Source organism: Pseudophryne corroboree, chromosome 2, assembly GCF_028390025.1.
Source record: "Pseudophryne corroboree isolate aPseCor3 chromosome 2, aPseCor3.hap2, whole genome shotgun sequence".
Classification (NCBI taxonomy): domain Eukaryota; kingdom Metazoa; phylum Chordata; class Amphibia; order Anura; family Myobatrachidae; genus Pseudophryne; species Pseudophryne corroboree.
In genome coordinates, this window is record NC_086445.1 from 1,051,117,006 (window position 1) to 1,051,141,263 (window position 24,258).

At 43.9% G+C, this 24,258-nt stretch overlaps 1 protein-coding gene across 3 annotated transcripts in view; it reads left to right on the forward strand.

The window, feature by feature from the left end:
• Nucleotides 1-24,258, forward strand: part of LOC135050403 (vang-like protein 1) — a 265,602-nt gene that overhangs the window by 130,914 nt on the left and 110,430 nt on the right. The window lies entirely within an intron of this gene.

Here is a 24,258-nt window from a genome sequence, read left to right on the forward strand (position 1 = left end):
AATAATACTGAGTATACGCTGATACCGGTCACACCGCTCTGTATAATAATACTGAGTATACGCTGATACCGGTCACACCGCTCTGTATAATAACACTGAGTATACGCTGATACCGGTCACACCGCTCTGTATAATAACACTGAGTATACGCTGATACCGGTCACACCGCTCTGTATAATAACACTGAGTATACGCTGATACCGGTCACACCGCTCTGTATAATAACACTGAGTATACGCTGATACCGGTCACACCGCTCTGTATAATAACACTTAGTATACGCTGATACCGGTCACACCGCTCTGTATAATAACACTTAGTATACGCTGATACCGGTCACACCGCTCTGTATAATAATACCGAGTATACGCTGATGCTGGTCACACCGCTCTGTATAATAACACTGAGTATACACTGATACCGGTCACACCGCTCTGTATAATAATACTGAGTATACGCTGATACCGGTCACACCGCTCTGTATAATAATACTGAGTATACGCTGATACCGGTCACACCGCTCTGTATAATAACACTGAGTATACGCTGATACCGGTCACACCGCTCTGTATAATAACACTGAGTATACGCTGATACCGGTCACACCGCTCTGTATAATAACACTGAGTATACGCTGATACCGGTCACACCGCTCTGTATAATAACACTGAGTATACGCTGATACCGGTCACACCGCTCTGTATAATAACACTGAGTATACGCTGATACCGGTCACACCGCTCTGTATAATAATACTGAGTATACGCTGATACCGGTCACACCCCACTCTATAATAATACTGAGTATACGCTGATACCGGTCACACCGCTCTGTATAATAATACTGAGTATACGCTGATACCGGTCACACCGCACTGTATAATAATACTGAGTATACGCTGATACCGGTCACACCGCTCTGTATAATAACACTGAGTATACGCTGATACCGGTCACACCGCTCTGTATAATAACACTTAGTATACGCTGATACCGGTCACACCGCTCTGTATAATAACACTTAGTATACGCTGATACCGGTCACACCGCTCTGTATAATAATACTGAGTATACGCTGATGCTGGTCACACCGCTCTGTATAATAACACTGAGTACACGCTGACACCGGTCACACCGCTCTGTATAATAATACTGAGTATACGCTGATACCGGTCACACCGCTCTGTATAATAACACTGAGTATACGCTGATACCGGTCACACCGCTCTGTATAATAATACTGAGTATACGCTGATACCGGTCACACCGCTCTGTATAATAACACTGCGTACACGCTGATACCGGTCACACCGCTCTGTATAATAATACTGAGTATACACTGATGCCGGTCACACCGCACTGTATAATAACACTGAGTATACGCTGATACCGGTCACACCGCTCTGTATAATAATACTGAGTATACACTGATGCCGGTCACACCGCTCTGTATAATAACACTGAGTATACGCTGATACCGGTCAGACCGCTCAGTATAATAACACTGAGTATACGCTGATACCGGTCACACCGCACTGTATAATAACACTGAGTATACGCTGATACCGGTCACACCGCTCTGTATAATAATACTGAGTATACACTGATACCGGTCACACCGCTCTGTATAATAATACTGAGTATACGCTGATACCAGTTACACCGCTCTGTATAATAACACTGAGTATACGCTGATACCGGTCACACCGCTCTGTATAATAATACTGAGTATACACTGATACCGGTCACACTGCTCTGTATAATAATACTGAGTATACGCTGATACCTGTCACACCGCTCTTTATAATAACACTGAGTATACACTGACACCGGTCACACCGCTCTGTATAATAATACTGAGTATACGCTGATACCGGTCACACCGCTCTGTATAATAATACTGAGTATACACTGATACCGGTCACACCGCTCTGTATAATACTGAGTATACACTGATATCAGTCACACCGCTCTGTATAATAACACTGAGTATACGCTGATACCGGTCACACCGCTCTGTATAATAATACTGAGTATACGCTGATACCGGTCACACCGCTCTGTATAATAATACTGAGTATACGCTGATACCGGTCACACCGCTCTGTATAATAACACTGAGTATACGCTGATACCGGTCACACCGCTCTGTATAATAATACTGAGTATACGCTGATACCGGTCACACCGCTCTGTATAATAATACTGAGTATACACTGACACCGGTCACACCGCTCTGTATAATAACACTGAGTATACGCTGATACCGGTCACACCGCTCTGTATAATAATACTGAGTATACGCTGATACCGGTCACACCGCCCTGTATAATAATACTGAGTATACGCTGATACCGGTCACACCGCTCTGTATAATAACACTGAGTATACGCTGATACCGGTCACACCGCTCTGTATAATATTACTGAGTACACGCTGATACCGGTCACACCGCACTGTATAATAATACTTAGTATACGCTGATACCGGTCACACCGCTCTGTATAATAATACTGAGTATACGCTGATACCGGTCACACCGCTCTGTATAATAACACTGAGTATACGCTGATACCGGTCACACCGCTCTGTATAATAACACTGAGTATACGCTGATACCGGTCACACCGCTCTGTATAATAACACTGAGTATACGCTGATACCGGTCACACCGCTCTGTATAATAATACTGAGTATACGCTGATACAGGTCACACCGCTCTGTATAATAATACTGAGTATACGCTGATACTGGTCACACCGCTCTGTATAATAATACTGAGTATACGCTGATACCGGTCACACCGCTCTGTATAATAATACTGAGTATACGCTGACACCGGTCACACCGCACTGTATAATAACACTGAGTATACGCTGATACCGGTCACACCGCTCTGTATAATAACACTGAGTATACGCTGATACCGGTCACACCGCTCTGTATAATAACACTGAGTATACACTGACACCGGTCACACCGCTCTGTATAATAATACTGAGTATACGCTGATACCGGTCACACCGCTCTGTATAATAACACTGAGTATACGCTGATACCGGTCACACCGCTCTGTATAATAATACTGAGTACACGCTGACACCGGTCACACCGCTCTGTATAATAATACTGAGTATACACTGACACCGGTCACACCGCTCTGTATAATAATACTGAGTATACGCTGATACCGGTCACACCGCTCTGTATAATAATACTGAGTACACGCTGATACCGGTCACACCGCTCTGTATAATAACACTGAGTACACGCTGACACCGGTCACACCGCCCTGTATAATAATGCTGAGTATACGCTGATACCGGTCACACCGCTCTGTATAATAACACTGAGTATACGCTGATACCGGTCACACCGCCCTGTATAATAATACTGAGTATACGCTGATACCGGTCACACCGCTCTGTATAATAATACTGAGTATACGCTGACACCGGTCACACCGCACTGTATAATAACACTGAGTATACACTGACACCGGTCACACCGCTCTGTATAATAACACTGAGTATACGCTGATACCGGTCACACCGCTCTGTATAATAATACTGAGTATACGCTGATACCGGTCACAACGCTCTGTATAATAACACTGAGTATACGCTGATACCGGTCACACCGCTCTGTATAATAATACTGAGTATACGCTGACACCGGTCACACCGCTCTGTATAATAACACTGAGTATACGCTGATACCGGTCACACCGCACTGTATAATAATACTGAGTATACGCCGATACCGGTCACACCGCTCTGTATAATAACACTGAGTATACGCTGATACCGGTCACACCGCTCTGTATAATAACACTGAGTATACGCTGACACCGGTCACACCGCTCTGTATAATAATACTGAGTATACGCTGATACCGGTCACACCGCACTGTATAATAATACTAAGTATACGCTGATACCGGTCACACCGCTCTGTATAATAATACTGAGTATACGCTGATACCGGTCACACCGCCCTGTATAATAATACTGAGTATACGCTGATACCGGTCACACCGCTCTGTATAATAATACTGAGTATACGCTGACACCGGTCACACCGCACTGTATAATACTGAGTATACGCTGATACCGGTCACACCGCTCAGTATAATAATACCGAGTACACGCTGATACCGGTCACACCGCTCTGTAGAATAACACCGAGTATACGCTGATACCGGTCACACCGCTCTGTATAATAACACCGAGTATACGCTGATACCGGTCACACCGCTCTGTATAATAACACTGAGTATACGCTGATACCGGTCACACCACTCTGTATAATAATACTGAGTATACGCTGATACCGGTCACACCGCCCTGTATAATAATACTGAGTATACGCTGATACCGGTCACACCGCTCTGTATAATAACACTGAGTACACGGTGATACCGGTCACACCGCTCTGTATAATAACACTGAGTACACGGTGATACCGGTCACACCGCTCTGTATAATAATACTGAGTATACGCTGATGCCGGTCACACCGCTCTGTATAATAACACTGAGTACACGGTGATACCGGTCACACCGCTCTGTATAATAATACTGAGTATACGCTGATACCGGTCACACCGCTCTGTATAATAACACTGAGTACACGGTGATACCGGTCACACCGCTCTGTATATTAACACTGAGTATACGCTGATACCGGTCACACCGCTAACAGAATTCTGACTGATTACTGAAGAGAGTTAATAGACCAGACCTGAACAGGTTAAAATACCCTAACACCAGTCACACCGCTCTGTATAATAACACTGTGTATATACTGATACCGGTCACACCGCTCTGTATAATATTACTGAGTATACGCTGATACCGGTCACACCGCTCTGTATAATAACACTGAGTATACGCTGATACCGGTCACACCGCTCTGTATAATAATATTGAGTATATATATACTGATACCGGTCACACCGCTCTGTATAATAATACTGAGTATACGCTGATACTGGTCACACCGCTCTGTATAATAACACTGAGTATATACTGATACCGGTCACACCGCTCTGTATAATAATACTGAGTATACACTGACACCGGTCACACTGCTCTGTATAATAACACTGAGTATGCGCTGATACCGGTCACACCGCTCTGTATAATAATACGGAGTATACACTGATACCGGTCAGACCACTCTGTATAATAACACTGAGTATACGCTGATACCGGTCACACCGCTCTGTATAATAATACTGAGTATACGCTGATACCGGTCACACCGCTCTGTATAATAATACTGAGTATACGCTAATACCGGTCACACCGCCCTGTATAATAATACTGAGTATACGCTGATACCGGTCACACCGCTCTGTATAATAATAGTGAGTATACGCTGATACCGGTCATACCACTCTGTATAATAATAGTGAGTATACGCTGATACCGGTCACACCGCTCTGTATAATAACACTGAGTATACGCTGATACCGGTCAGACCGCTCTGTATAATAACACTGAGTATACGCTGATACCGGTCAGACCGCTCAGTATAATAACACTGAGTATACGCTGATACCGGTCACACCGCTCTGTATAATAACACTGAGTATACGCTGATACCGGTCAGACCGCTCTGTATAATAATACTGCGTATACGCTGATACCGGTCACACCGCTCTGTATAATAACACTGAGTATACGCTGATACCGGTTACACCGCCCTGTATAATAATACTGAGTATACGCTGATACCGGTCACACCGCTCTGTATAATAACACTGAGTATACGCTGATACCGGTCAGACCGCTCTTTATAATAACACTGAGTATACGCTGATACCGGTCACACCGCTCTGTATAATAACACTTAGTATACGCTGATACTGGTCACACCGCCCTGTATAATAATACTGAGTATACGCTGATACCGGTCACACCGCTCTGTATAATAATACTGAGTATACGCTGATACCGGTCACACCGCCCTGTATAATAATACTGAGTATACGCTGATACCGGTCACACCGCTCTGTATAATAATACTGAGTATACGCTGACACCGGTCACACCGCACTGTATAATACTGAGTATACGCTGATACCGGTCACACCGCTCAGTATAATAATACCGAGTACACGCTGATACCGGTCACACCGCTCTGTAGAATAACACCGAGTATACGCTGATACCGGTCACACCGCTCTGTATAATAACACCGAGTATACGCTGATACCGGTCACACCGCTCTGTATAATAACACTGAGTATACGCTGATACCGGTCACACCGCTCTGTATAATAATACTGAGTATACGCTGATACCGGTCACACCGCCCTGTATAATAATACTGAGTATACGCTGATACCGGTCACACCGCTCTGTATAATAACACTGAGTACACGGTGATACCGGTCACACCGCTCTGTATAATAACACTGAGTACACGGTGATACCGGTCACACCGCTCTGTATAATAATACTGAGTATACGCTGATGCCGGTCACACCGCTCTGTATAATAACACTGAGTACACGGTGATACCGGTCACACCGCTCTGTATAATAATACTGAGTATACGCTGATACCGGTCACACCGCTCTGTATAATAACACTGAGTACACGGTGATACCGGTCACACCGCTCTGTATATTAACACTGAGTATACGCTGATACCGGTCACACCGCTAACAGAATTCTGACTGATTACTGAAGAGAGTTAATAGACCAGACCTGAACAGGTTAAAATACCCTAACACCAGTCACACCGCTCTGTATAATAACACTGTGTATATACTGATACCGGTCACACCGCTCTGTATAATATTACTGAGTATACGCTGATACCGGTCACACCGCTCTGTATAATAACACTGAGTATACGCTGATACCGGTCACACCGCTCTGTATAATAATATTGAGTATATATATACTGATACCGGTCACACCGCTCTGTATAATAATACTGAGTATACGCTGATACTGGTCACACCGCTCTGTATAATAACACTGAGTATATACTGATACCGGTCACACCGCTCTGTATAATAATACTGAGTATACACTGACACCGGTCACACTGCTCTGTATAATAACACTGAGTATGCGCTGATACCGGTCACACCGCTCTGTATAATAATACTGAGTATACACTGATACCGGTCAGACCACTCTGTATAATAACACTGAGTATACGCTGATACCGGTCACACCGCTCTGTATAATAATACTGAGTATACGCTGATACCGGTCACACCGCTCTGTATAATAATACTGAGTATACGCTAATACCGGTCACACCGCCCTGTATAATAATACTGAGTATACGCTGATACCGGTCACACCGCTCTGTATAATAATACTGAGTATACGCTGATACCGGTCATACCACTCTGTATAATAATAGTGAGTATACGCTGATACCGGTCACACCGCTCTGTATAATAACACTGAGTATACGCTGATACCGGTCAGACCGCTCTGTATAATAACACTGAGTATACGCTGATACCGGTCAGACCGCTCAGTATAATAACACTGAGTATACGCTGATACCGGTCACACCGCTCTGTATAATAACACTGAGTATACGCTGATACCGGTCAGACCGCTCTGTATAATAATACTGCGTATACGCTGATACCGGTCACACCGCTCTGTATAATAACACTGAGTATACGCTGATACCGGTTACACCGCCCTGTATAATAATACTGAGTATACGCTGATACCGGTCACACCGCTCTGTATAATAACACTGAGTATACGCTGATACCGGTCACACCGCTCTGTATAATAACACTTAGTATACGCTGATACTGGTCACACCGCCCTGTATAATAATACTGAGTATACGCTGATACCGGTCACAGCGCTCTGTATAATAATACTGAGTATACGCTGATACCGGTCACAGCGCTCTGTATAATAATACTGAGTATACGCTGATACCGGTCACACCGCTCTGTATAATAACACTGAGTATACGCTGATACCGGTCAGACCGCTCTGTATAATAATACTGCGTATACGCTGATACCGGTCACACCGCTCTGTATAATAACACTGAGTATACGCTGATACCGGTTACACCGCCCTGTATAATAATACTGAGTATACGCTGATACCGGTCACACCGCTCTGTATAATAACACTGAGTATACGCTGATACCGGTCACACCGCTCTGTATAATAACACTTAGTATACGCTGATACTGGTCACACCGCCCTGTATAATAATACTGAGTATACGCTGATACCGGTCACAGCGCTCTGTATAATAATACTGAGTATACGCTGATACCGGTCACAGCGCTCTGTATAATAATACTGAGTATACGCTGATACCGGTCACACCGCTCTGTATAATAATAGTGAGTATACGCTGATACCGGTCACACCACTCTGTATAATAACACTGAGTATACGCTGATACCGGTCACACCGCTCTGTATAATAATACTGAGTATACGCTGATACAGGTCACACCGCTCTGTATAATAATACTGAGTATACGCTGATACCGGTCACAGCGCTCTGTATAATAATACTGAGTATACGCTGATACCTGTCACACCGCTCTGTATAATAACACTGAGTATACGCTGACACCGGTCACACCGCTCTGTATAATAATACTGAGTATACGCTGATACCGGTCACACCGCTCTGTATAATAACACTGAGTATACGCTGACACCGGTCACAGCGCTCTGTATAATAACACTGAGTAGACGCTGATACCGGTCACAGCGCTCTGTATAATAATACTGAGTATACGCTGATACCTGTCACACCGCTCTGTATAATAATACTGAGTATACGCTGATACCGGTCACAACGCTCTGTATAATAACACTGAGTATACGCTGATACCGGTCACACCGCTCTGTATAATAATACTGAGTACACGCTGATACCGGTCAGACCGCTCTTTATAATAAAACTGAGTATACGCTGATACCGGTCACACCGCTCTGTATAATAATACTGAGTATACGCTGATACCGGTCACATCGCACTGTATAATACTGAGTATACGCTGATACCGGTCACATCGCACTGTATAATAATACTGAGTATACGCAGATACCGGTCACACGGCTCTGTATAATAATACTGAGTATACGGTGATACCGGTCACACCGCTCTGTATAATAATACTGAGTATACGCTGATACCGGTCACACCGCTCTGTATAATAATACTGAGTATACGCTGATGCTGGTCACACCGCTCTGTATAATAACACTGAGTATACGCTGATACCGGTCACACCGCTCTGTATAATAACACTGAGTATACGCTGATACCGGTCACACCGCTCTGTATAATAATAGTGAGTATACGCTGATACCGGTCACACCGCACTGTATAATAATACTGAGTATACGCTGATACCGGTCACACCGCTCTGTATAATAATACTGAGTATACGCTGATACTGGTCATACCACTCTGTATAATAATAGTGAGTATACGCTGATACCGGTCACACCGCTCTGTATAATAATACTGAGTATACGCTGATACCGGTCACACCGCTCTGTATAATAACACTGAGTATACGCTGATACCGGTCAGACAGCTCAGTATAATAACACTGAGTATACGCTGATACCGGTCACACCGCTCTGTATAATAACACTGAGTATACGCTGATACCGGTCAGACCGCTCTGTATAATAATACTGCGTATACGCTGATACCGGTCACACCGCTCTGTATAATAACACTGAGTATACGCTGATACCGGTCACACCGCCCTGTATAATAATACTGAGTATACGCTGATACCGGTCACACCGCTCTGTATAATAATACTGAGTATACACTGACACCGGTCACACCGCTCTGTATAATAATACTGAGTATACGCTGATACCGGTCACACCGCTCTGTATAATAATACTGAGTATACACTGATACCAGTCACACCGCTCTGTATAATAACACTGAGTATACGCTGATACCGGTCAGACCGCTCTTTATAATAACACTGAGTATACGCTGATACCGGTCACACCGCTCTGTATAATAACACTTAGTATACGCTGATACTGGTCACACCGCCCTGTATAATAATACTGAGTATACGCTGATACCGGTCACACCGCTCTGTATAATAATACTGAGTATACGCTGATACCTGTCACACCGCTCTGTATAATAACACTGAGTATACGCTGACACCGGTCACACCGCTCTGTATAATAATACTGAGTATACGCTGATACCGGTCACACCGCTCTGTATAATAACACTGAGTATACACTGACATCGGTCACAGCGCTCTGTATAATAACACTGAGTATACGCTGATACCGGTCACAGCGCTCTGTATAATAATACTGAGTATACGCTGATACCTGTCACACCGCTCTGTATAATAATACTGAGTATACGCTGATACCGGTCACAACGCTCTGTATAATAACACTGAGTATACGCTGATACCGGTCACACCGCTCTGTATAATAATACTGAGTATACGCTGACACCGGTCACACCGCTCTGTATAATAACACTGAGTATACGCTGATACCGGTCACACCGCACTGTATAATAATACTGAGTATACGCTGATACCGGTCACACCGCTCTGTATAATAATACTGAGTACACGCTGACACCGGTCACACCGCTCTGTATAATAATACTGAGTATACGCTGATACCGGTCACACCGCTCTGTATAATACTGAGTAGACGCTGATACCGGTCACACCGCTCTGTATAATATTACTGAGTATACGCTGATACCGGTCACACCGCTCTGTATAATAATACTGAGTATACGCTGATACCGGTCACACCGCACTGTATAATAATACTGAGTATACGCTGATACCGGTCACAGCGCTCTGTATAATAATACTGAGTATACGCTGATACCTGTCACACCGCTCTGTATAATAACACTGAGTATACGCTGACACCGGTCACACCGCTCTGTATAATAATACTGAGTATACGCTGATACCGGTCACACCGCTCTGTATAATAATACTGAGTATACGCTGACACCGGTCACACCGCTCTGTATAATAACACTGAGTATACGCTGATACCGGTCACACCGCACTGTATAATAATACTGAGTATACGCTGATACCGGTCACACCGCTCTGTATAATAATACTGAGTACACGCTGACACCGGTCACACCGCTCTGTATAATAATACTGAGTATACGCTGATACCGGTCACACCGCTCTGTATAATACTGAGTAGACGCTGATACCGGTCACACCGCTCTGTATAATATTACTGAGTATACGCTGATACCGGTCACACCGCTCTGTATAATAATACTGAGTATACGCTGATACCGGTCACACCGCACTGTATAATAATACTGAGTATACGCTGATACCGGTCACATCGCTTTGTATAATAACACTGAGTATATACTGATACCGGTCACACCGCTCTGTATAATATTACTGAGTATACGCTGACACCGGTCACATCGCACTGTATAATAATACTGAGTATACGCTGATACCGGTCACACCGCTCTGTATAATAATACTGAGTATACGCTGATACCGGTCACACTGCACTGTATAATAGTACTGAGTATACGCTGACACCGGTCACACCGCCCTGTATAATAACACTGAGTATACGCTGATACCGGTCACACCGCTCTGTATAATAATACTGAGTATACGCTGATACCGGTCACACCGCTCTGTATAATACTGAGTATACGCTGATACCGGTCACACCGCTCTGTATAATAATACTGAGTATACGCTGATACCGGTCACACCGCTCTGTATAATAATACTGAGTATACGCTGATACCGGTCACACCGCACTGTATAATAATACTGAGTATACGCTGATACCGGTCACATCGCTTTGTATAATAACACTGAGTATATACTGATACCGGTCACACCGCTCTGTATAATATTACTGAGTATACGCTGACACCGGTCACATCGCACTGTATAATAATACTGAGTATACGCTGATACCGGTCACACCGCTCTGTATAATAATACTGAGTATACGCTGATACCGGTCACACTGCACTGTATAATAGTACTGAGTATACGCGGACACCGGTCACACCGCCCTGTATAATAACACTGAGTATACGCTGATACCGGTCACACCGCTCTGTATAATAATACTGAGTATACGCTGATACCGGTCACACTGCACTGTATAATAGTACTGAGTATACGCTGACACCGGTCACACCGCCCTGTATAATAACACTGAGTACACGCTGATACCGGTCACATCGCACTGTATAATAATACTGAGTACACGCTGATACCGGTCACATCGCACTGTATAATAATACTGAGTATACGCAGATACCGGTCACACGGCTCTGTATAATAATACTGAGTATACGGTGATACCGGTCACACCGCTCTGTATAATAATACTGAGTATACGCTGATACCGGTCACACCGCTCTGTATAATAATACTGAGTATACGCTGATGCTGGTCACACCGCTCTGTATAATAACACTGAGTATACGCTGATACCGGTCACACCGCTCTGTATAATAACACTGAGTATACGCTGATACCGGTCACACCGCACTGTATAATAACACTGAGTATACGCTGATACCGGTCAAACCGCTCTGTATAATAATACTGAGTATACGCCGATACCGGTCACACCGCTCTGTATAATAATACTGAGTATACGCTGATACCGGTCACACCGCACTGTATAATAATACTGAGTATACGCTGATACCGGTCACACCGCTCTGTATAATAATACTGAGTATACGCTGATACCGGTCACACCGCTCTGTATAATAATACTGAGTATACGCTGATACCGGTCACACCGCTCTGTATAATAACACTGAGTATACGCTGATACCGGTTACACCGCTCTGTAAAATAATACTGAGTGTACGCTGATACCGGTCACACCGCTCTGTATAATAATACTGAGTATACGCTGATACCGGTCACACCGCTCTGTATAATAATACTGAGTATACGCTGATACCGGTCACACCGCTCTGTATAATAATACTGAGTATACGCTGATTCCGGTCACACCGCTCTGTATAATAACACTGAGTATACGCTGATACCGGTCACACCGCTCTGTATAATAACACTGAGTATATACTAATACCGGTCACACCGCTCTGTATAATATTACTGAGTATACGCTGATACTGGTCACACCGCTCTGTATAATAACACTTAGTATATACTGATACCGGTCACACCGCTCTGTATAATAACACTGAGTATACACTGACACCGGTCACACCGCTCTGTATAATAACACTGAGTATACGCTGATACCGGTCACACCGATCTGTATAATAATACTGAGTATACACTGATACCGGTCAGACCGCTCTGTATAATAACACTGAGTATACGCTGATACCGGTCACACCGCTCTGTATAATAATACTGAGTATACGCTGATACCGGTCACACCGCTCTGTATAATAACACTGAGTATACCTTTATACCGGTCACACCGCTCTGTATAATAACACTGAGTATACGCTGATACCGGTCACACCGCCCTGTATAATAATACTGAGTATACGCTGATACTGGTCACACCGCTCTGTATAATAACACTGAGTATACGCTGATACCGGTCAGACCGCTCTGTATAATAATACTGAGTATACGCTGATACCGGTCACACCGCTGTGTATAATAATACTGAGTATACGCTGATGCCGGTCACACCGCTCTGTATAATAACACTGAGTATACGCTGATACCGGTCACACCGCTCTGTATAATAACACTTAGTATACGCTGATACCAGTCACACCGCACTGTATAATAATACTGAGTATACGCCGATACCGGTCACACCGCTCTGTATAATAACACTGAGTATACGCTGATACCGGTCACACCGCTCTGTATAATAACACTGAGTATATACTGATACCAGTCACACCGCTCTGTATAATAATACTGAGTATACACTGATACCGGTCACACCGCACTGTATAATAATACTGAGTATACGCTGATACCGGTCACACCACTCTGTATAATAATACTGAGTATACGCTAATACCGGTCACACCGCCCTGTATAATAATACTGAGTATACGCTGACACCGGTCACACCGCTCTGTATAATAATACTGAGTATACACTGACACCGGTCACACCGCTCTGTATAATAATACTGAGTATACGCGATATCGGTCACACCGCTCTGTATAATAACACTGAGTATACGCTGATACCGGTCACACCGCTCTGTATAATAACACTGAGTATACGCTGATACCGGTCACACCGCACTGTATAATAATACTAAGTATACGCTGATACCGGTCACACCGCTCTGTATAATAATACTGAGTATACGCTGATACCGGTCACACCGCCCTGTATAATAATACTGAGTATACGCTGATACCGGTCACACCGCTCTGTATAATAATACTGAGTATACGCTGACACCGGTCACACCGCTCTGTATAATAACACTGAGTATACGCTGATACCGGTCAGACCGCTCTGTATAATAATACTGAGTATACGCTGATACCGGTCACACCGCTGTGTATAATAACACTGAGTATACGCTGATACCGGTCACACCGCACTGTATAATAATACTGAGTATACGCTGATGCCGGTCACACCGCTCTGTATAATAACACTGAGTATACGCTGATACCGGTCACACCGCTCTGTATAATAACACTTAGTATACGCTGATACTGGTCACACCGCCCTGTATAATAATACTGAGTATACACTGATACCGGTCACACCGCTCTGTATAATAATACTGAGTATACACTGACACCCGTCACACCGCTCTGTATAATAATGCTGAGTATACACTGATACCGGTCACACCGCTCTGTATAATAATACTGAGTATACGCTGATACCGGTCACACCGCTCTGTATAATAACACTGAGTATACGCTGATACCGGTCACACCGCACTGTATAATAATGCTGAGTATACACTGATACCGGTCACACCGCTCTGTATAATAACACTGAGTATACGCTGATACCAGTCACACCGCACTGTATAATAATACTGAGTATACGCCGATACCGGTCACACCGCTCTGTATAATAACACTGAGTATACGCTGATACCGGTCACACCGCTCTGTATAATAATACTGAGTATACGCTGATGCCGGTCACACCGCTCTGTATAATAACACTGAGTATACGCTGATACCGGTCACACCGCTCTGTATAATAACACTTAGTATACGCTGATACTGGTCACACCGCCCTGTATAATAATACTGAGTATACACTGATACCGGTCACACCGCTCTGTATAATAATACTGAGTATACACTGACACCCGTCACACCGCTCTGTATAATAATGCTGAGTATACACTGATACCGGTCACACCGCTCTGTATAATAATACTGAGTATACGCTGATACCGGTCACACCGCTCTGTATAATAACACTGAGTATACGCTGATACCGGTCACACCGCACTGTATAATAATGCTGAGTATACACTGATACCGGTCACACCGCTCTGTATAATAACACTGAGTATACGCTGATACCAGTCACACCGCACTGTATAATAATACTGAGTATACGCCGATACCGGTCACACCGCTCTGTATAATAACACTGAGTATACGCTGATACCGGTCACACCGCTCTGTATAATAACACTGAGTATACGCTGACACCGGTCACACCGCTCTGTATAATAATACTGAGTATACACTGACACCGGTCACACCGCTCTGTATAATAATACTGAGTATACGCTGATATCGGTCACACCGCTCTGTATAATAACACTGAGTATACGCTGATACCGGTCACACCGCTCTGTATAATAACACTTAGTATACGCTGATACTGGTCACACCGCTCTGTATAATAACACTGAGTATACGCTGATACCGGTCACACCGCACTGTATAATAATACTAAGTATACGCTGATACCGGTCACACCGCTCTGTATAATAATACTGAGTATACGCTGATACCGGTCACACCGCCCTGTATAATAATACTGAGTATACGCTGATACCGGTCACACCGCTCTGTATAATAATACTGAGTATACGCTGATACCGGTCACACCGGTCTGTATAATAATACCGAGTACACGCTGATACCGGTCACACCGCTCTGTAGAATAACACTGAGTATACGCTGATACCGGTCACACCGCTCTGTATAATAACACTGAGTATACGCTGATACCGGTCACACCGCTCTGTATAATAACACTGAGTATACGCTGATACCGGTCACACCGCTCTGTATAATAATACTGAGTATACGCCATACCGGTCACACCGCTCTGTATAATAATACTGAGTATACACTGATACCGGTCACACCGCTCTGTATAATAACACTGAGTAAACGTTGATACCGGTCACACCGCTCTGTATAATAACACTGAGTATACGCTGATACCGGTCACACCGCTCTGTATAATAATACTGAGTATACGCTGATGCCGGTCACACCGCTCTGTATAATAACACTGAGTATACGCTGATGCCGGTCACACCGCTCTGTATAATAATACTGAGTATACGCTGATACCGGTCACACCGCCCTGTATAATAATACTGAGTATACGCTGATACCGGTCACACCGCTCTGTATAATAATACTGAGTATACGCTGATACTGGTCACACCGCTCTGTATAATAATACTGAGTATACGCTGATACCGGTCACACCGCTCTGTATAATAATACTGAGTATACGCTGATACCGGTCACACCGCTCTGTATAATAACACTGAGTATACGCTGATACAGGTCACACCGCTCTGTATAATAATACTGAGTATACGCTGATACTGGTCACACCGCTCTGTATAATAATACTGAGTATACGCTGATATCGGTCACACCGCTCTGTATAATAATACTGAGTATACGCTGATACTGGTCACACCGCTCTGTATAATAATACTGAGTATACGCTGACACCGGTCACACCGCTCTGTATAATAATACTGAGTATACGCTGATACCGGTCACACCGCTCTGTATAATAACACTGAGTATACGCTGATACCGGTCACACCGCTCTGTATAATAATACTGAGTATACGCTGATACCGGTCACACCGCTCTGTATAATAACACTGAGTATACGCTGATACCGGTCACACCGCTCTGTATAATAACACTGAGTATACGCTGATACAGGTCACACCGCTCTGTATAATACTGAGTATACGCTGATACCGGTCACACCGCTCTGTATAATAACACTGAGTATACGCTGATACCGGTCAGACCGCTCTGTATAATAATACTGCGTATACGCTGATACCGGTCACACCGCTCTGTATAATAACACTGAGTATACGCTGATACCGGTTACACCGCCCTGTATAATAATACTGAGTATACGCTGATACCGGTCACACCGCTCTGTATAATAACACTGAGTATACGCTGATACCGGTCACACCGCTCTGTATAATAACACTTAGTATACGCTGATACTGGTCACACCGCCCTGTATAATAATACTGAGTATACGCTGATACCGGTCACAGCGCTCTGTATAATAATACTGAGTATACGCTGATACCGGTCACAGCGCTCTGTATAATAATACTGAGTATACGCTGATACCGGTCACACCGCTCTGTATAATAATAGTGAGTATACGCTGATACCGGTCACACCACTCTGTATAATAACACTGAGTATACGCTGATACCGGTCACACCGCTCTGTATAATAATACTGAGTATACGCTGATACAGGTCACACCGCTCTGTATAATAATACTGAGTATACGCTGATACCGGTCACAGCGCTCTGTATAATAATACTGAGTATACGCTGATACCTGTCACACCGCTCTGTATAATAACACTGAGTATACGCTGACACCGGTCACACCGCTCTGTATAATAATACTGAGTATACGCTGATACCGGTCACACCGCTCTGTATAATAACACTGAGTATACGCTGACACCGGTCACAGCGCTCTGTATAATAACACTGAGTAGACGCTGATACCGGTCACAGCGCTCTGTATAATAATACTGAGTATACGCTGATACCTGTCACACCGCTCTGTATAATAATACTGAGTATACGCTGATACCGGTCACAACGCTCTGTATAATAACACTGAGTATACGCTGATACCGGTCACACCGCTCTGTATAATAATACTGAGTACACGCTGATACCGGTCAGACCGCTCTTTATAATAAAACTGAGTATACGCTGATACCGGTCACACCGCTCTGTATAATAATACTGAGTATACGCTGATACCGGTCACATCGCACTGTATAATACTGAGTATACGCTGATACCGGTCACATCGCACTGTATAATAATACTGAGTATACGCAGATACCGGTCACACGGCTCTGTATAATAATACTGAGTATACGGTGATACCGGTCACACCGCTCTGTATAATAATACTGAGTATACGCTGATACCGGTCACACCGCTCTGTATAATAATACTGAGTATACGCTGATGCTGGTCACACCGCTCTGTATAATAACACTGAGTATACGCTGATACCGGTCACACCGCTCTGTATAATAACACTGAGTATACGCTGATACCGGTCACACCGCTCTGTATAATAATAGTGAGTATACGCTGATACCGGTCACACCGCACTGTATAATAATACTGAGTATACGCTGATACCGGTCACACCGCTCTGTATAATAATACTGAGTATACGCTGATACTGGTCATACCACTCTGTATAATAATAGTGAGTATACGCTGATACCGGTCACACCGCTCTGTATAATAATACTGAGTATACGCTGATACCGGTCACACCGCTCTGTATAATAACACTGAGTATACGCTGATACCGGTCAGACAGCTCAGTATAATAACACTGAGTATACGCTGATACCGGTCACACCGCTCTGTATAATAACACTGAGTATACGCTGATACCGGTCAGACCGCTCTGTATAATAATACTGCGTATACGCTGATACCGGTCACACCGCTCTGTATAATAACACTGAGTATACGCTGATACCGGTCACACCGCCCTGTATAATAATACTGAGTATACGCTGATACCGGTCACACCGCTCTGTATAATAATACTGAGTATACACTGACACCGGTCACACCGCTCTGTATAATAATACTGAGTATACGCTGATACCGGTCACACCGCTCTGTATAATAATACTGAGTATACACTGATACCAGTCACACCGCTCTGTATAATAACACTGAGTATACGCTGATACCGGTCAGACCGCTCTTTATAATAACACTGAGTATACGCTGATACCGGTCACACCGCTCTGTATAATAACACTTAGTATACGCTGATACTGGTCACACCGCCCTGTATAATAATACTGAGTATACGCTGATACCGGTCACACCGCTCTGTATAATAATACTGAGTATACGCTGACACCGGTCACACCGCTCTGTATAATAATACTGAGTATACACTGACACCGGTCACACCGCTCTGTATAATAATACTGAGTATACGCTGATACCGGTCACACCGCTCTGTATAATAATACTGAGTATACACTGATACCGGTCACACCGCTCTGTATAATAACACTGAGTATACGCTGATACCGGTCACAGCGCTCTGTATAATAATACTGAGTATACGCTGATACCTGTCACACCGCTCTGTATAATAACACTGAGTATACGCTGACACCGGTCACACCGCTCTGTATAATAATACTGAGTATACGCTGATACCGGTCACACCGCTCTGTATAATAACACTGAGTATACACTGACATCGGTCACAGCGCTCTGTATAATAACACTGAGTATACGCTGATACCGGTCACAGCGCTCTGTATAATAATACTGAGTATACGCTGATACCTGTCACACCGCTCTGTATAATAATACTGAGTATACGCTGATACCGGTCACAACGCTCTGTATAATAACACTGAGTATACGCTGATACCGGTCACACCGCTCTGTATAATAATACTGAGTATACGCTGACACCGGTCACACCGCTCTGTATAATAACACTGAGTATACGCTGATACCGGTCACACCGCACTGTATAATAATACTGAGTATACGCTGATACCGGTCACACCGCTCTGTATAATAATACTGAGTACACGCTGACACCGGTCACACCGCTCTGTATAATAATACTGAGTATACGCTGATACCGGTCACACCGCTCTGTATAATACTGAGTAGACGCTGATACCGGTCACACCGCTCTGTATAATATTACTGAGTATACGCTGATACCGGTCACACCGCTCTGTATAATAATACTGAGTATACGCTGATACCGGTCACACCGCACTGTATAATAATACTGAGTATACGCTGATACCGGTCACATCGCTTTGTATAATAACACTGAGTATATACTGATACCGGTCACACCGCTCTGTATAATATTACTGAGTATACGCTGACACCGGTCACATCGCACTGTATAATAATACTGAGTATACGCTGATACCGGTCACACCGCTCTGTATAATAATACTGAGTATACGCTGATACCGGTCACACTGCACTGTATAATAGTACTGAGTATACGCTGACACCGGTCACACCGCCCTGTATAATAACACTGAGTATACGCTGATACCGGTCACACCGCTCTGTATAATAATACTGAGTATACGCTGATACCGGTCACACCGCTCTGTATAATACTGAGTATACGCTGATACCGGTCACACCGCTCTGTATAATAATACTGAGTATACGCTGATACCGGTCACACCGCTCTGTATAATAATACTGAGTATACGCTGATACCGGTCACACCGCACTGTATAATAATACTGAGTATACGCTGATACCGGTCACATCGCTTTGTATAATAACACTGAGTATATACTGATACCGGTCACACCGCTCTGTATAATATTACTGAGTATACGCTGACACCGGTCACATCGCACTGTATAATAATACTGAGTATACGCTGATACCGGTCACACCGCTCTGTATAATAATACTGAGTATACGCTGATACCGGTCACACTGCACTGTATAATAGTACTGAGTATACGCGGACACCGGTCACACCGCCCTGTATAATAACACTGAGTATACGCTGATACCGGTCACACCGCTCTGTATAATAATACTGAGTATACGCTGATACCGGTCACACTGCACTGTATAATAGTACTGAGTATACGCTGACACCGGTCACACCGCCCTGTATAATAACACTGAGTACACGCTGATACCGGTCACATCGCACTGTATAATAATACTGAGTACACGCTGATACCGGTCACATCGCACTGTATAATAATACTGAGTATACGCAGATACCGGTCACACGGCTCTGTATAATAATACTGAGTATACGGTGATACCGGTCACACCGCTCTGTATAATAATACTGAGTATACGCTGATACCGGTCACACCGCTCTGTATAATAATACTGAGTATACGCTGATGCTGGTCACACCGCTCTGTATAATAACACTGAGTATACGCTGATACCGGTCACACCGCTCTGTATAATAACACTGAGTATACGCTGATACCGGTCACACCGCACTGTATAATAACACTGAGTATACGCTGATACCGGTCAAACCGCTCTGTATAATAATACTGAGTATACGCCGATACCGGTCACACCGCTCTGTATAATAATACTGAGTATACGCTGATACCGGTCACACCGCACTGTATAATAATACTGAGTATACGCTGATACCGGTCACACCGCTCTGTATAATAATACTGAGTATACGCTGATACCGGTCACACCGCTCTGTATAATAATACTGAGTATACGCTGATACCGGTCACACCGCTCTGTATAATAACACTGAGTATACGCTGATACCGGTTACACCGCTCTGTAAAATAATACTGAGTGTACGCTGATACCGGTCACACCGCTCTGTATAATAATACTGAGTATACGCTGATACCGGTCACACCGCTCTGTATAATAATACTGAGTATACGCTGATACCGGTCACACCGCTCTGTATAATAATACTGAGTATACGCTGATTCCGGTCACACCGCTCTGTATAATAACACTGAGTATACGCTGATACCGGTCACACCGCTCTGTATAATAACACTGAGTATATACTAATACCGGTCACACCGCTCTGTATAATATTACTGAGTATACGCTGATACTGGTCACACCGCTCTGTATAATAACACTTAGTATATACTGATACCGGTCACACCGCTCTGTATAATAACACTGAGTATACACTGACACCGGTCACACCGCTCTGTATAATAACACTGAGTATACGCTGATACCGGTCACACCGATCTGTATAATAATACTGAGTATACACTGATACCGGTCAGACCGCTCTGTATAATAACACTGAGTATACGCTGATACCGGTCACACCGCTCTGTATAATAATACTGAGTATACGCTGATACCGGTCACACCGCTCTGTATAATAACACTGAGTATACCTTTATACCGGTCACACCGCTCTGTATAATAACACTGAGTATACGCTGATACCGGTCACACCGCCCTGTATAATAATACTGAGTATACGCTGATACTGGTCACACCGCTCTGTATAATAACACTGAGTATACGCTGATACCGGTCAGACCGCTCTGTATAATAATACTGAGTATACGCTGATACCGGTCACACCGCTGTGTATAATAATACTGAGTATACGCTGATGCCGGTCACACCGCTCTGTATAATAACACTGAGTATACGCTGATACCGGTCACACCGCTCTGTATAATAACACTTAGTATACGCTGATACCAGTCACACCGCACTGTATAATAATACTGAGTATACGCCGATACCGGTCACACCGCTCTGTATAATAACACTGAGTATACGCTGATACCGGTCACACCGCTCTGTATAATAACACTGAGTATATACTGATACCAGTCACACCGCTCTGTATAATAATACTGAGTATACACTGATACCGGTCACACCGCACTGTATAATAATACTGAGTATACGCTGATACCGGTCACACCACTCTGTATAATAATACTGAGTATACGCTAATACCGGTCACACCGCCCTGTATAATAATACTGAGTATACGCTGACACCGGTCACACCGCTCTGTATAATAATACTGAGTATACACTGACACCGGTCACACCGCTCTGTATAATAATACTGAGTATACGCGATATCGGTCACACCGCTCTGTATAATAACACTGAGTATACGCTGATACCGGTCACACCGCTCTGTATAATAACACTGAGTATACGCTGATACCGGTCACACCGCACTGTATAATAATACTAAGTATACGCTGATACCGGTCACACCGCTCTGTATAATAATACTGAGTATACGCTGATACCGGTCACACCGCCCTGTATAATAATACTGAGTATACGCTGATACCGGTCACACCGCTCTGTATAATAATACTGAGTATACGCTGACACCGGTCACACCGCTCTGTATAATAACACTGAGTATACGCTGATACCGGTCAGACCGCTCTGTATAATAATACTGAGTATACGCTGATACCGGTCACACCGCTGTGTATAATAACACTGAGTATACGCTGATACCGGTCACACCGCACTGTATAATAATACTGAGTATACGCTGATGCCGGTCACACCGCTCTGTATAATAACACTGAGTATACGCTGATACCGGTCACACCGCTCTGTATAATAACACTTAGTATACGCTGATACTGGTCACACCGCCCTGTATAATAATACTGAGTATACACTGATACCGGTCACACCGCTCTGTATAATAATACTGAGTATACACTGACACCCGTCACACCGCTCTGTATAATAATGCTGAGTATACACTGATACCGGTCACACCGCTCTGTATAATAATACTGAGTATACGCTGATACCGGTCACACCGCTCTGTATAATAACACTGAGTATACGCTGATACCGGTCACACCGCACTGTATAATAATGCTGAGTATACACTGATACCGGTCACACCGCTCTGTATAATAACACTGAGTATACGCTGATACCAGTCACACCGCACTGTATAATAATACTGAGTATACGCCGATACCGGTCACACCGCTCTGTATAATAACACTGAGTATACGCTGATACCGGTCACACCGCTCTGTATAATAATACTGAGTATACGCTGATGCCGGTCACACCGCTCTGTATAATAACACTGAGTATACGCTGATACCGGTCACACCGCTCTGTATAATAACACTTAGTATACGCTGATACTGGTCACACCGCCCTGTATAATAATACTGAGTATACACTGATACCGGTCACACCGCTCTGTATAATAATAC